The sequence below is a fragment of the Mesoplodon densirostris genome, chromosome 15, assembly GCF_025265405.1.
Source record: "Mesoplodon densirostris isolate mMesDen1 chromosome 15, mMesDen1 primary haplotype, whole genome shotgun sequence".
Classification (NCBI taxonomy): Eukaryota; Metazoa; Chordata; class Mammalia; order Artiodactyla; family Ziphiidae; genus Mesoplodon; species Mesoplodon densirostris.
In genome coordinates, this window is record NC_082675.1 from 47,153,929 (window position 1) to 47,166,520 (window position 12,592).

General features: G+C 40.7%; 1 non-coding gene across 1 annotated transcript; it reads left to right on the forward strand.

Moving 5' to 3' along the window:
• Positions 1–5,367: 5,367 nt before the first annotated feature.
• LOC132503332 (U6 spliceosomal RNA) lies at positions 5,368–5,474 on the forward strand. The gene has a single exon (XR_009534581.1). It is a non-coding gene; the product is annotated as a U6 spliceosomal RNA (small nuclear RNA).
• The last annotated feature ends 7,118 nt before the right edge of the window (positions 5,475–12,592 follow it).

Genomic DNA, 12,592 nt, shown 5'->3' on the forward strand with positions numbered 1-12,592 from the left:
GTCAAGTGTTCTTGTCACACACACAAAATAACAGTAACAAACAGAAGGGTAGGAGGAAACTTTTAAAGGTGATAAATAGGTTTATGGTATAGATTGTGGTAATGGTTTCATAGGTTTATATTTATCTCCAAACTCATCAAGTTGCATACATTAATTATGTACAACTTCTTGTATGTAAAAAAAATGTTAATGTATAATAAACCCTTAGTCTAATAAATTTTGACAATATTTTTCTTCATCTTCCCTTTTCCTTTCAACTGTTATAAACTGCTATGGATTCTTCCTCAGAAGATATTTTATGGCTGCTAATGTTTGAAATCTAAGTTGATTTTCTAACTAGCCACTCTTTCTATACACATTTTCTTGGACCCTGGAACTGTCCTCTTTGTGCTGGTCTTTGAATATTCTTTTGAATTGCAAACCAACAACAAAGGCATATGCTGTCAGGATGATCCAAGACCTTCTCTATGCAACACTCTCCCAGGGCCTCCAGAACAAGCCAATGCATGCTATTGCCACCTTTACCAACTCTAGCTAGAGAAGGATGTCTCCACTGAAAGAACAAGTCAGGAGGTGTTATTGAATATTTTGATAGGAAACTGTGAGCTGTCAGGCAAAGAAAACCTGCTAGTTTGCATAAAATGAAAACTTACTACTGGAGGACCTAAGAGAAAATTATTAAATTTCATTCCATCTGTTAGTCAATCAAAAATAACTGTAGGGCTTCCCTGGTGGCGCAGTGGTTGAGAGTCCGCCTGCCGATGCAGGGGACACGGGTTCGTGCCCCGATCCCGGAAGATCCCACATGCCGCGGAGCGGCTGGGCCCGCGAGCCATGGCCGCGGAGCCTGTGTGTCCGGAGCCTGTGCTCCGCAACGGGAGAGGCCACAGCAGTGAGAGGCCCGCGTACAGCAAAAAAAAAAAAAAAAAAAAAAAAAAAAAAAAAAAAAAAAACTGTATATTATATTTTAGTGACTAACAAAAGATAAACTTGAAATTTTTGTTTTGTTTTGTTTTTCAATTGTGTGTTTTAAGTTAATGGTTAAGAGTTCAGGCTTTGGAGACAAAGTACTTGAGTTCAAATCCCAGCTTCACCACTTACTAGCTGTGTGTCTTTGGCAAGTTACTTACCTCTTTGCACCTCTCTGGACTATTGTTACAGAGATAATAACATTCCCTACCTCATGAGGTTTCTGTAAAGAAGTTACAAGAATGCACTTGGGACACAGCACTCATGAAGATTTGAAATAAAAATAATTATTACTATTTTTTCAATCTTTAAATGAACTCAAAAAGTTGAGTGGTGACATACAAAACTACTGAAACCATAAAAACTCAAAACATCTATATTATCTGATCCTAAGTCCTGTTTCACAGATGCTCAAACAGGCTGAAAAGTAATTTGTCCAGGGCTTCCCTGGTGGCGCAGTGGTTAGGAATCTGCCTGCCAATGCAGGGGACACAGGTTCGAGCCCTGGTCCGGGAAGATCCCACATGCCGCGGCGCAACTAAGCCCGTGCGCCACAACTACTGAGCCTGCGCTCTAGAGCCCGTGAGCCACAACTACAGAAGCTCGCGCACCCTAGGGCCCGTGCTCCGCAACAGAGAAGCCACCACAATGAGAAGCCCGTGCACCGCAACGAAGAGTAGCCCCCGCTCGCCGCAACTAGAGAAAGCCCGAGTGCAGCAACGAAGACCCAATGCAGCCAAAAATAAATGAATAAATAAATAAAATTTAAAAAGAAAAGTAACTTGTCCATCAAAGGTAGAGTTAGAAATTAACTAGGCCAATTCTCTTCTTGTGATTCCAAACTGCCACTATAATATTTCTTTTTCACTAATCTTTTGCCTAACCACAGAGCTTGTCCTGTCTACTCTACTCTGCACTGGAAATTCCTCTGAATACACAAGCAAATAGAGATGAATTCATTCAAATCAAATTGTGACTTGTAGCCAAACAAGTAATGAGAATTTGACCAGGTGACTGCAATATTTCAGTTGAGCTCCCTTGGAAAAGGACAGAATGGGAGGCTTTTTTACCCTAAGAGTTCTAACTACGTCATTTCCACCAAGTAAAATAGGGCAGCTAGGTGGCTTTGGGCAAAAAAAAAATAGTTACTTCCAAATTAGCATAAAATTAGTATAAAATTAGCATAAAATGAATGATGCTACTGACCCAACTTCCAGTAGGATACGCATGTTAGGGAATGCTGGTAGAACAGTAATTACTGTACAAATAAAATGACCACACTTTACATCCAGTTTCTATAGGATTTATGGTGCCAGGTGAAAAGAAGTTTTATTTACAAAAGCTAGTTGACCCAACATAAAATAGAAGGAAGTTAAATTGTCTTTATCTTTGCATATTTTATTACCTTATTTCTAGAATAGGATATGCTTAATGTTTTCATAATCACTACTTCCTACTTCCTTTAAAAATCTGACCATAACTAGTTGATAAGTTTTTTAATTGTTTGATAAATTAATTCACAGCAAAGTATAAATCACAGAAAATGATTTATTCTCCTCCTTGGAGTATATACCTTTAATACTTAAATATCTGCAGACTCAAAAAACAAAGTGAAATTTCATTATCATTAGGTCATAGGTCAGGAGGTGGAGTGTTTAGTGCACGGACACTTTCCTGTCAAATCACATATGTGGCACCTATCTGTCCATATAGGACCACGGAGCACACCTGAGATTCAGGTTTCACATTCTGACCAATTGACCTAATGCATCTAGTCTCTAAGAAATAAAAGTAAATAAAATGTTCCATAGAAATTCCATCATCTTTTTATTCCTGAAGACTAGAATAAAAATTGTCACCTGATTTAAAAAAAAAATTTTGGTTTTAGATGGCTTACTCATTCTTCTAAAGTGAAAATCCGAGTTATAAAGAACAATAAACCATACTCTACGGACTTGAGATTCTTATTACTGAAAATTCCAAGGTCCAAACAATGGAAACTCACAATGGCACTTTTATGAACCATAAAACAATTCTTCCATATGACCCTTCACATGGATTTTTCTTTGTTCAACAAGTTTTCCCTGTAATACTGCTCTGCTTAACTTGTTGGTCATAAATTTACTGATTACTTCAGATGAATGTTCTAATCCTAAAGTTAAGCAAGAAGTACAAGGATACACTCTCTTCTTCTTTCATACCCACAGGAGAGTTAGTCACAAGAAGTCTTTGTTGGCTGACTTGCCTTTATTGTAGCTGATTCTGCATGAAATGGGTGTGACTCTCTCCAAAGGTATGAATCATTCAGACATTGTTTCAGTAGAAGTTAAGAGAGGTCCACCTAAAAAAATGTTATAGCAAATTAGCAGACAATTCCCTTGTAAAATAAGAGGTCTGCTTTCAAGGTATATGGTAATGGTCATAATAAACACTATGATTTAAAAAAAATCCTTAACCACAAATGTCCTCAGACCAGCCGGTAAGGGTTACTGTGATCGTTAAAACTAAAATATCAGGAGCAATTTTTTTTCCCACTGCCTTTTTTGTTTAACTGGTTTGATAATGTTTGAACATATTTCTGTCTAATAAAATCTCTAAATGGGAACTAAAGGAGGTGATGAAACTCAAACTAGGTCCACCGCAAAAAAAAAAAAAAAAAAAAAAAAAAGTACAGTTCAAGCAAAACGGGTTTAAGAACACTTTCCTGAAATGCTCACATACCAGGGACATTTTGATTTTCTTTCTTATGATATCTGAAAGACTGCTTCAACTCTCAAATTTCCTGGGTGTGTACAGATGTAAGTGAGTTAATTAAATTATTATTTATCATATTAAAAGATTTTCAATTGCTTATGCTATAAAAGTAAAGTTACATAGAAATAATTTGCATTCGTAATATCAAATTTGGGATTCAAGAATAACAATATCATAACTTTTGCTCAGAAGGGTAGTAGTTCCCAATATTTCTTCTGTGTAATACGTGTGACAAACGACATTCACAAGCTCACACCCTCCCATGGACAAGTTCACCCTCAGGCTCCGTTTGCTTCCCCCGCTGGAATCAACCCTTTCTCCACCCAAGGGGGATGTCAAAAATACAAGTAAGTAACATCATTACTGAATAACTTTAAATGTGCTCTAATGATTTTAACAAGTAAATCAATCACAAATTTCAGAACTTGATAATTAATAAGTTACTGCATCGACTTGCATGGTACAAAAGTTTTTTAAAAACCACCAACAACGTTAGTTTTGAAAGCAAATTAAGATCAGTTAATTTCTTTGAATCCTTGTTTTTTCTTTAACATGGAAATTGTTATTTATTTTTGAAATTTTGCTTCTCTCTACTACAGTATTTATAATCATCAATCAGATCATTTTGAAAAGGTCTTTAAAGCCAGTATTTTACTTTCACCTTTGCTCTCCCAAGCCATGGCATCCCTTCAATTTCACTTTTTCTTGATATGCAAGAATGTCACTTGTTTCCGTGCAAATGAATGAAGTAACTGCCAGAAACCAGGATTCTTTTCTGTCTTCTGAGGGGTTTTTTGGTGGATCTCCCTAGGCTCATTAGTCACATTTGGGTCAGCATGATGGTTTCTGTCTGACACTCTCAGTAAACACTCTTGTGCTGCCCGTAAGCCCTACAAGTCCTGTCACACAGTCCAGGGCTGCTATTAGCAACCAAACTCTCCTCCTCTCTTCCCCAGCCACTGCTACTTTCCTTATCTTTCCAAGAATTCCTATAAACAAACCCTAGGGTGAAATCAAAGCTAGAGATTTATTCTGAATTTTTTTTCAGAAAACGTAGGTGGAGAGATAAAGTCAACATTGTCAAGTGGCACACTCTTGTAATGAATACTAACTTTGTTCACCTCCAGAGGGAAAAGGGATTTTCCATATTGTTTATGGTTTCTGGTTTTGCACTTTGCTCCCTCTGTAAGGAAGGGAGTCTTGAAAAAGAGGAAGAACACAGAAATGTTCTCCACTGGCCTCTAAACACCTCAAACTTTATACTGTTCGGGAAGCCTTAGCAGGCCCATCTGTGATAAAATTGTGAGGTAGGGGGATTTTGTCCACAGTGAAGCAGGCCTCCCAGCACACCCACACCTCCGTTTGGTGACATTTACTCATGTCCTTCCAGGAATATAATGCTCTCTTCTCTTTTCCCCTTTACCCTCATTTTACACACACACACACACACACACACACACACATACACACACACACACCTATCCTCCAAAATAACCTTGAAAATATTGGGTTGGCCAAAAGGTTTGCTCGTTTTTTTCTGTAAGATGGCTCTAGTAGCACTTAGTTGTCTTTAACTTCATTGAAACAATTTTGTTAGATTGTATGTGACAGCTGTCATATCAGCGTGCATTTAAAAAAACACTTGTGCTTGCTTTGGCAGCACATATACTAAAATTGGAACGATACAGAGAAGATTAGAATGGCCCCTGCGCAAGGATGACATGCAAATTTGTGAAGCGTTCCATATTTTTTGATTCACTTTGTTTTACGGCAGAAACTAACACACCATTGTAAAGCAATTATACTCCAATAGACGTTAAAAAAATAAAAAATAGAAAAAGACTTATCAAAATTGGTGACTTTTTGTGTAGCCATTTCATTATTGAAGGTGGAAGAAAAAAAGCAACATTTTTGGCATATTATGCTTTATTATTTCAAGAAAGATAAAAACGCAATCAAAACGCAAAAAAAGATTTGTGCAGTATATGGAGAAGGTGCTGTGACTGATCAAATGTGTCAAAAGTGGTTTGCGAAGTTTTGAGCTGGAGATTTCTCACTGGACGATGCTCTACCGTTGGGTAGACCAGTTGAAGCTGATAGTGATCAAATCAAGATATTAATTGAGAAAATCAATGTTATACTACGCAGGAGATAGCCGACATACTCAAAATATCCGAATCAAGCACTGAAAATCATTTGCACCAGCTTGGTTATGTTCATCACTTTGATGTTTGGGTTCCATATAAGTTAAGCGAAAAAACCTTCTTGACCATATTTCCACATGCGATTCTCCACGTAAACCTGATGAAGACGTTCCACTTTTAAAACAAATTGTGACGGGCGATGAAAAGTGGATACTGTACAATAATGTGGAACAGAAGAGATCGTGGGGCAAGTGAAATAAACCACCACCAACCACACCAAAGGCCGGTCTTCATCCAAAGAAGGTGATGTTGTGTGTACGGTGGGATTGGAAAGGAGTCCTCTATTATGAGCTTCTTCCAGAAAAGCAAACGATTAGTTCCAACAAGTACTGCTCCTAATTACACCAATTGAAAGCAGCACTCAATGAAAAGCGTCTAGAATTAGTCAACAGAAAATGCATAATCTTCCATCAGGATAACTCAAGACCGCATGCTTCTTTGATGACCAGGCAAAAACTGTTACAGCTTGGCTGGGAAGTTCTGATTCATCCGCCATATTCACCAGACATTGCACCTTCAGATTTCCATTTATTTCAGTCTTTACAAAATTCTCTTAATGGAAAAAATTTCAATTCCCTAGAAGACTATAGAAGGCACCTGGAACAGTTCTTTGCTCAAAAAGATAAAAAGTTTTGGGAAGATGGAATTATGAAGTTGCCTGAAAAATGGCAGAAGGGTGAATACGTTGTTCAATAAAGTTCTTAGTGAAAATGAAAAACGTGTTTTATTTTTACAAAAAACCAAAGGCACTTTTTGGCCAACCCAATATATTCACTATTCTTTCATTCACACGTTCCACTAGTATATACTGAAGACCTACAATGGATCAGGCACTGTTTAGGTGCTGAATACATAGCAATTCATAGAGAAAAATCCTAGCCCTCGTGAAGTTTACATTCTAATGAATGGTGACAGATAATAAATAAGTAAATGCACAGTCTTTTAAAGTGTGATGTGCCAAGAAGAAAAATGAAGTAGGAAAGGGCGATGGGGAGCCCTGGGGGTGGGAACAATTATATTTTTATATGGGTGGTAAAGAGTGAGTAAACCTGGTACATGTCTGGAGCAGAACCTTCTCAGGAAAAGGAACAGAGAGTACAAGGACTCTGAGGTGGAGCATGCTTGGTGTATCTGTGGTGTTGTGTTACGATGTAAATAACTGATAAGAGATTAGCATGCCACCCTCCCAGGAATATGCATGTATCAGCCAAGGGAACCTTCAGCTAACGGATTTCAGACCTTAGTCAGTAGGAGGGAGAGGCATTCTGATGGGCCACAAAGACCTTGCTGAGGTTTTCTCGACAATCGTTGCTTTGTACACACCTCAATTCAGCATTATTATAGTCTCATCACCTTGTAAAACTAGTGTATGATTTATTTCGAAAAAAAATCTCTGACGATGTTGGTTGAGCACTCTACTTAGACCCAAGGATAGACAATTCTGTTTTCTTTGCTGAGCCAAATCTCATTTTGCAACTGTAGTGTCTTCCTCTAACTCTCTGGTCTGTGAACACTGTTGACAATTTCCTTAAGTCATTTTGGTTCCGGACCTTGCATCTGAGGAGTCAGTCCTCATCTACTGACTCACAAGGAGGAGCCTCTGGGGAACAGCTCAGCTAGAGCCTGTGACTCACCACGTGAGGCTCTCTATCAGGCAGGGTGTTGGCGGTGACTGTTCACCAAAGATAAGCTGGCTTCTTTGCGCTAGACCACGGGGCTGGCAGTCTACTGGGCTTGATTACTACTCTGTAAGTTCTAGCTCAGAAAGGTAGCAAAGCTTTTCCCACCCTGTTGTTAGAGGCCCCACCCTCCAAATCAGCCAGTGCTCCTCTCTTACTGCCTAAGGCAGAGGCAGCTCTTGGTCCAACTAACTGGAGAATCCATGAAAATGTCAACATCCTGACACCTAGTGTCTGTGATGTCCCTCTTGCCTTGGCCTCTATGGAAAAACACCATGATTCCTTCTCCAGGACAAAGGGGAAGGATGATCCTCTCCCATTTCTCCACCCCTAGTGTAATACACTCTCTTCTCAACCTGGCCCAGCTTTGCCTTGTCCATGTCCTTTCTGCCGCACTCAACTCCGGAGATACTATATCCCAGACCTCTTAATTATCAGCCAGGCCACTGTGAAACTCTGACTCACACCCACCATCCGCTACCCCTCTCCAGCTCCTGGGCTCCAGTATCGTTGGGGGAAACAGACAAACACCCACCAACACACGTGCATGTGTGTATGTGCACATGTATGCATGTGCATCTCACACACACACACACGCACACACACACAATCCCAGACCAACATTTTCTGACCAGATCCACTATTAACCCATCCAGAGTGGATATTTCAAACACCTTCCCCCTGTAACTCTCCTTTTCCACTTGTAATTAGTTCCTTCCATGTGGGCTTGGTTCAACAAACCTTTTTTTTTTTTTTTCTCTTAAGGTAAAGTAGCTTTATCTTTTTTAAAAATTTAATTAATTTATTTTTTTATACAGCAGGTTCTTATTAGTTATCTATTTTATACATATTAGTGTATATATGTCAATCCCAATCTCCCAATTCATCACACCACCACCCCACCTCACCCCACTTTCCCCTCTTGGTGTCTGTACGTTTGTTCTCTACATGTGTCTAACAAATCTTTATTGATCATCTAATATGTGCTGGACACGAGGGGCTGGGCCCACTATGAATATGATATGGCCTCTGCTCTTAAAGAAGTAACAGTCTTGAGAAAGGAAAACAGTCGAAGTAGCAGACAGGAGAGAACTAACCATAAACCACAGTGTGACTGCTGCTATGTAGGTTGTGTGAGTCACTTTGAACACAGCCACAGAGAATGAAAGGAAAGTTAAGTACAGTAATTGGAGAGAATGCAAAAAGGAGAATTGAGGATGACTCTCAGGTTCCTGGCTTGGGTGGCCAAGTTGACAAGGAATATGAGGAAGTAGCAAGCTTGAGCTGGAGAGGTATAGAGGGATAGGGAAATCTTTTTTGTCAGTATGCTGAATTTGATATCCCTACAAAATTATGGTAGTTTGATGTCCCTATGAAATGTCCAAATGGTAATGTCCCGTGTTCGAAGCTCAGAAGAGAAAGTTGTGATGGATCTGCACAATGGGAGTGGCTACAGAGTTGTGCTAGGTACCAAGTAAGAAGAAAAGATAGAAAGGAAAGAACTCAAAAGGCATAAACGCTTAACAGGTTGGCAGAGAATAAAAAATGTATTGAGAAAGAATAGTCGAAAAGAAAGAAAATTAGGCGACTCTTTCTGCCTCCTAAATCTACCTGCAAATATGTTCTCATTTCAAACTACTTGCTGGACTTTTCCCATTGGATATTGCTCTAATATCTCAAATTCAATTTTCACACACAAAAAAAAGTCTTTACTTCTGACTTTCCTGTTTGTGTCAACGTTATGAAAAAAAAAATGCTTTTTTCTCAGATAAATCTGAAACCCCTGACTCTTCACCAACAGCTTTTATGCTTTGAGTTACTCTGTCCTGACAGGTTCAATGTCTCCTTCACAATTATTCGTCCTTTAAGAATTAGCTCACCACACCACTCCACCCCAACCTCACGGTCCAAAGCATGAGTTAGGTACTCTCTTCCCTACGTTTGCTTTATACCTTGCAAATAGTTCTACCACTGCACTTATAACAGTCTATATGTTAGGTATAGCTATACTATTTCATAAGCATCTATTTTTGTTTCTTGGATTACTTATCTTTGTATTGACAATAAAATGCAAATTAAATGTTTGGTGAACAGAGACAAACTAAATGTTGAATAAATGAACAAATGAGCAGAACTAAACCAGAAAACAAACTCCTCCTCTTTTCGCCCTTCTCCCTTTACCTAGATATATGTCATAGTTTTTCCTGTATCCATATACCCTTTATTTTTTTCATTTTTTAAACTGAGATACAGTTTACGTACAATATTATACAAGTTACAGGTGTGCCATATAGTGATTCACAATTTTAAAGGTTATGCTCCATTTATAGTTATTATAAAAAATTGGCTATATTCCCTGTTCCACATACCCTTTATTAATCAACGTTCTATGAGAAAGCTTCTTGACTGCCATAACCAGTTTTTGTTGGTCTTTATGAAACCTTTTTTTTTAACATTTTTGTTTTAGATAATTCTAAGAGATGATTCTAATAAGCTAATCACCTGTGTGTACATGTGAAACAAAGTATGCTGGGAAACATAACCCAGATAGATATTTTGAATATATCTAGATGTTAAAGCTAATTATTTGCACAAAGTACGTTTTTTAACAGATGCATTATAAGTACATGTCTTAAAAGTACATTTACCATAATGTTCAACTAATTTAGGGGGAAAAACCTGCAAGTTAAACCTTTCACATCTTGTTAACACTTCATTTTAAAGCAATCAGCACTTCATTGGGAATGGCATTTGTTCTTGTGCAAAGAGATTTATGAAAGAGATTGACTCTCATGCCAGCAGAAAAAAGTCAGGAGCTAGAGAACTAGCTGTGTATGATCTGACTTCCAACAAGTCCCTTCAACTCACTGAGTCATAAGTTTCAGAATTTTTAAAGAGGAACTAATTCAAGAATGACATACTATGGCATTGGATTGTACACGTATTGACACCTTCTCTCAAAGCCTTACAATAAATGTCTTATAGAGGAATACTTTCCTGAAACTGCCTTTGACGGCCTCCAGGGGAGAGTAAATACTCCAACAGAAATAAAATTTGCATTAGCTTTTCTCATTCTGGAATCTACAATTATCTTCATTACTAAACAGAGATCAAACTCTAGATAATGAGGTATAAATACTTGCCTATAGGAGTCAGTTGCAAGAGCACTAATTTTAGGTAGGACTTATGTATAGTTTCCAGGGATGATTTGTGAGTGTTTTGGTAAAGGCTGCCTTGTTTAATTAGTAGCTTTCCCAGCAGTGATGAGGAATGAGAATTATCACCAAGGGTGCTACCAACCACACCTAATTCAAGAGAAAGGAGTGGAAACTAGAAGACATTCTTCCCTCCTGACTCAGCTACGTAACCAACGTTTATTGAGAGTCCATCATGGTACTCTGCACTGTTCTAGTCACTGGAAACAGTGGGAAACTAAGCAGACACTCCTCCTAGATACTTAGTCCTCAGTTTAGCCACTGATACTTAAGTAACACTATGAGAAAAGTCACTCTGCATTTACTCCCTAAACAGAGGAAAATGTGGTTCTCAGCTCAAATAGGTAGTGGTCCCTGGCAGATTAGGAAGAAAGGGACTAAGGCAGAGATGGCCATTGTACTGGATCTGGAAAAGTGGCAAGATTAGAACTGGGGAAAGAAGGGTAGGAGATACTGGGGGAGGGAACTTTTAACCACAAAAGGAACTCTGCTATTTTGGCCAACTCTGATGTCAAATGTCTCGTTCTAGTAGCAAATCAACCCTTTATACTTTTATAGGCTCTTCCAATACTTCATTGTCAATAATTAGCCTTTCTTAGAAGTTTCCTAATCTGTTGCTGATTCTAGAGTTTCTGTTTTATCGAGAAGAATCCAACTTAATATTTACACTTGCAAAAATAATACCACCACCACCATTTGTTGAACCCGGATGTGCTAGACACTACAGAACGCATCATATAGATTTGCTGATTTAATCTTCACAACAGTCCTATTTGTTGGATGCCGTTAATCCCATTTGACAGATCTGGAAACTGAGGCACAGAGAGGTTGTCCAGGTCACACAGCTAAGTAACTATTGCAGAGAGGATTCTGACCTCTAGTGACGCTTTGTGTAAGAGATTCTGTAAATCATACCGAAGCGTATATGTTTCCCTGAACCCCTCTAGAGTTTTCTCCCAGTCGAGGCTAGTTAACAAGGGGCCGAAGAACTGTCCATTTGGTTCATGTGTGATTCTTCTAATAACCGCTTCTCCCTGAGCCAGACAAGCGGCAAACCTGTGGGAAGCACTGAAGGGGCCAGGGGAAGAGGTGAGAAGCCTTCGCGGAGATAACCACTCGAAATCCTGCTCCAGAACCTTCGCTCCCGGAGAGCGGGCCACACGCACCCGGCCGCGGTGAGGACGCGGGTCCGGGCGTCACTCGTCTTTCTCCTCCGCGCCACCTGGGCCTCGCGCACAGTTACAAAGCGCTGGACCTTCCGGAGGCCTCGGGCGGCCGGGCCGGCTCACTGGCCGCCGCGGGCCTCTGCTGCAGAGCCGGGCCACCCTCCGGCGAAGAGCGGGGCGGGGAAGGGAGGATGGCAGGGCGGGGCCTGCCACTCCAAGTCCCCAAGCCGGGGACGTCACGGCTCCAGGTGCGTGTGCGGCGGGGGGCGGGAGTCCACCGTGCGCCTCCCTCCTCCACGCAGGTCCCGCCTCAGCGCGAGCAGCTCGGCCGGGCGCCGGGCTCCGGGCTCCCGGCTCCGGGCTCCATTTTCTCGCGGAGGCCACACCTGGAACCGCGCCTTTGGGCAGGGCCGCACGGCCGCCGCGGGAGAGGGGACCCTCGGGGCGGGGACGCCGGGGAGGAGCGGCCGCGCGCGCGCGCACGGGGACGCGGGGAGCCGGCGGCGCCGAGGGGTGCTGGCGGCCCGAGACGGAGGCTGCGACGCGATGGCGCTGGGCGCGGGGGGTGCGCTGCTGCTTCTCCTGGTAAGTGCGGGGAGCAGGGG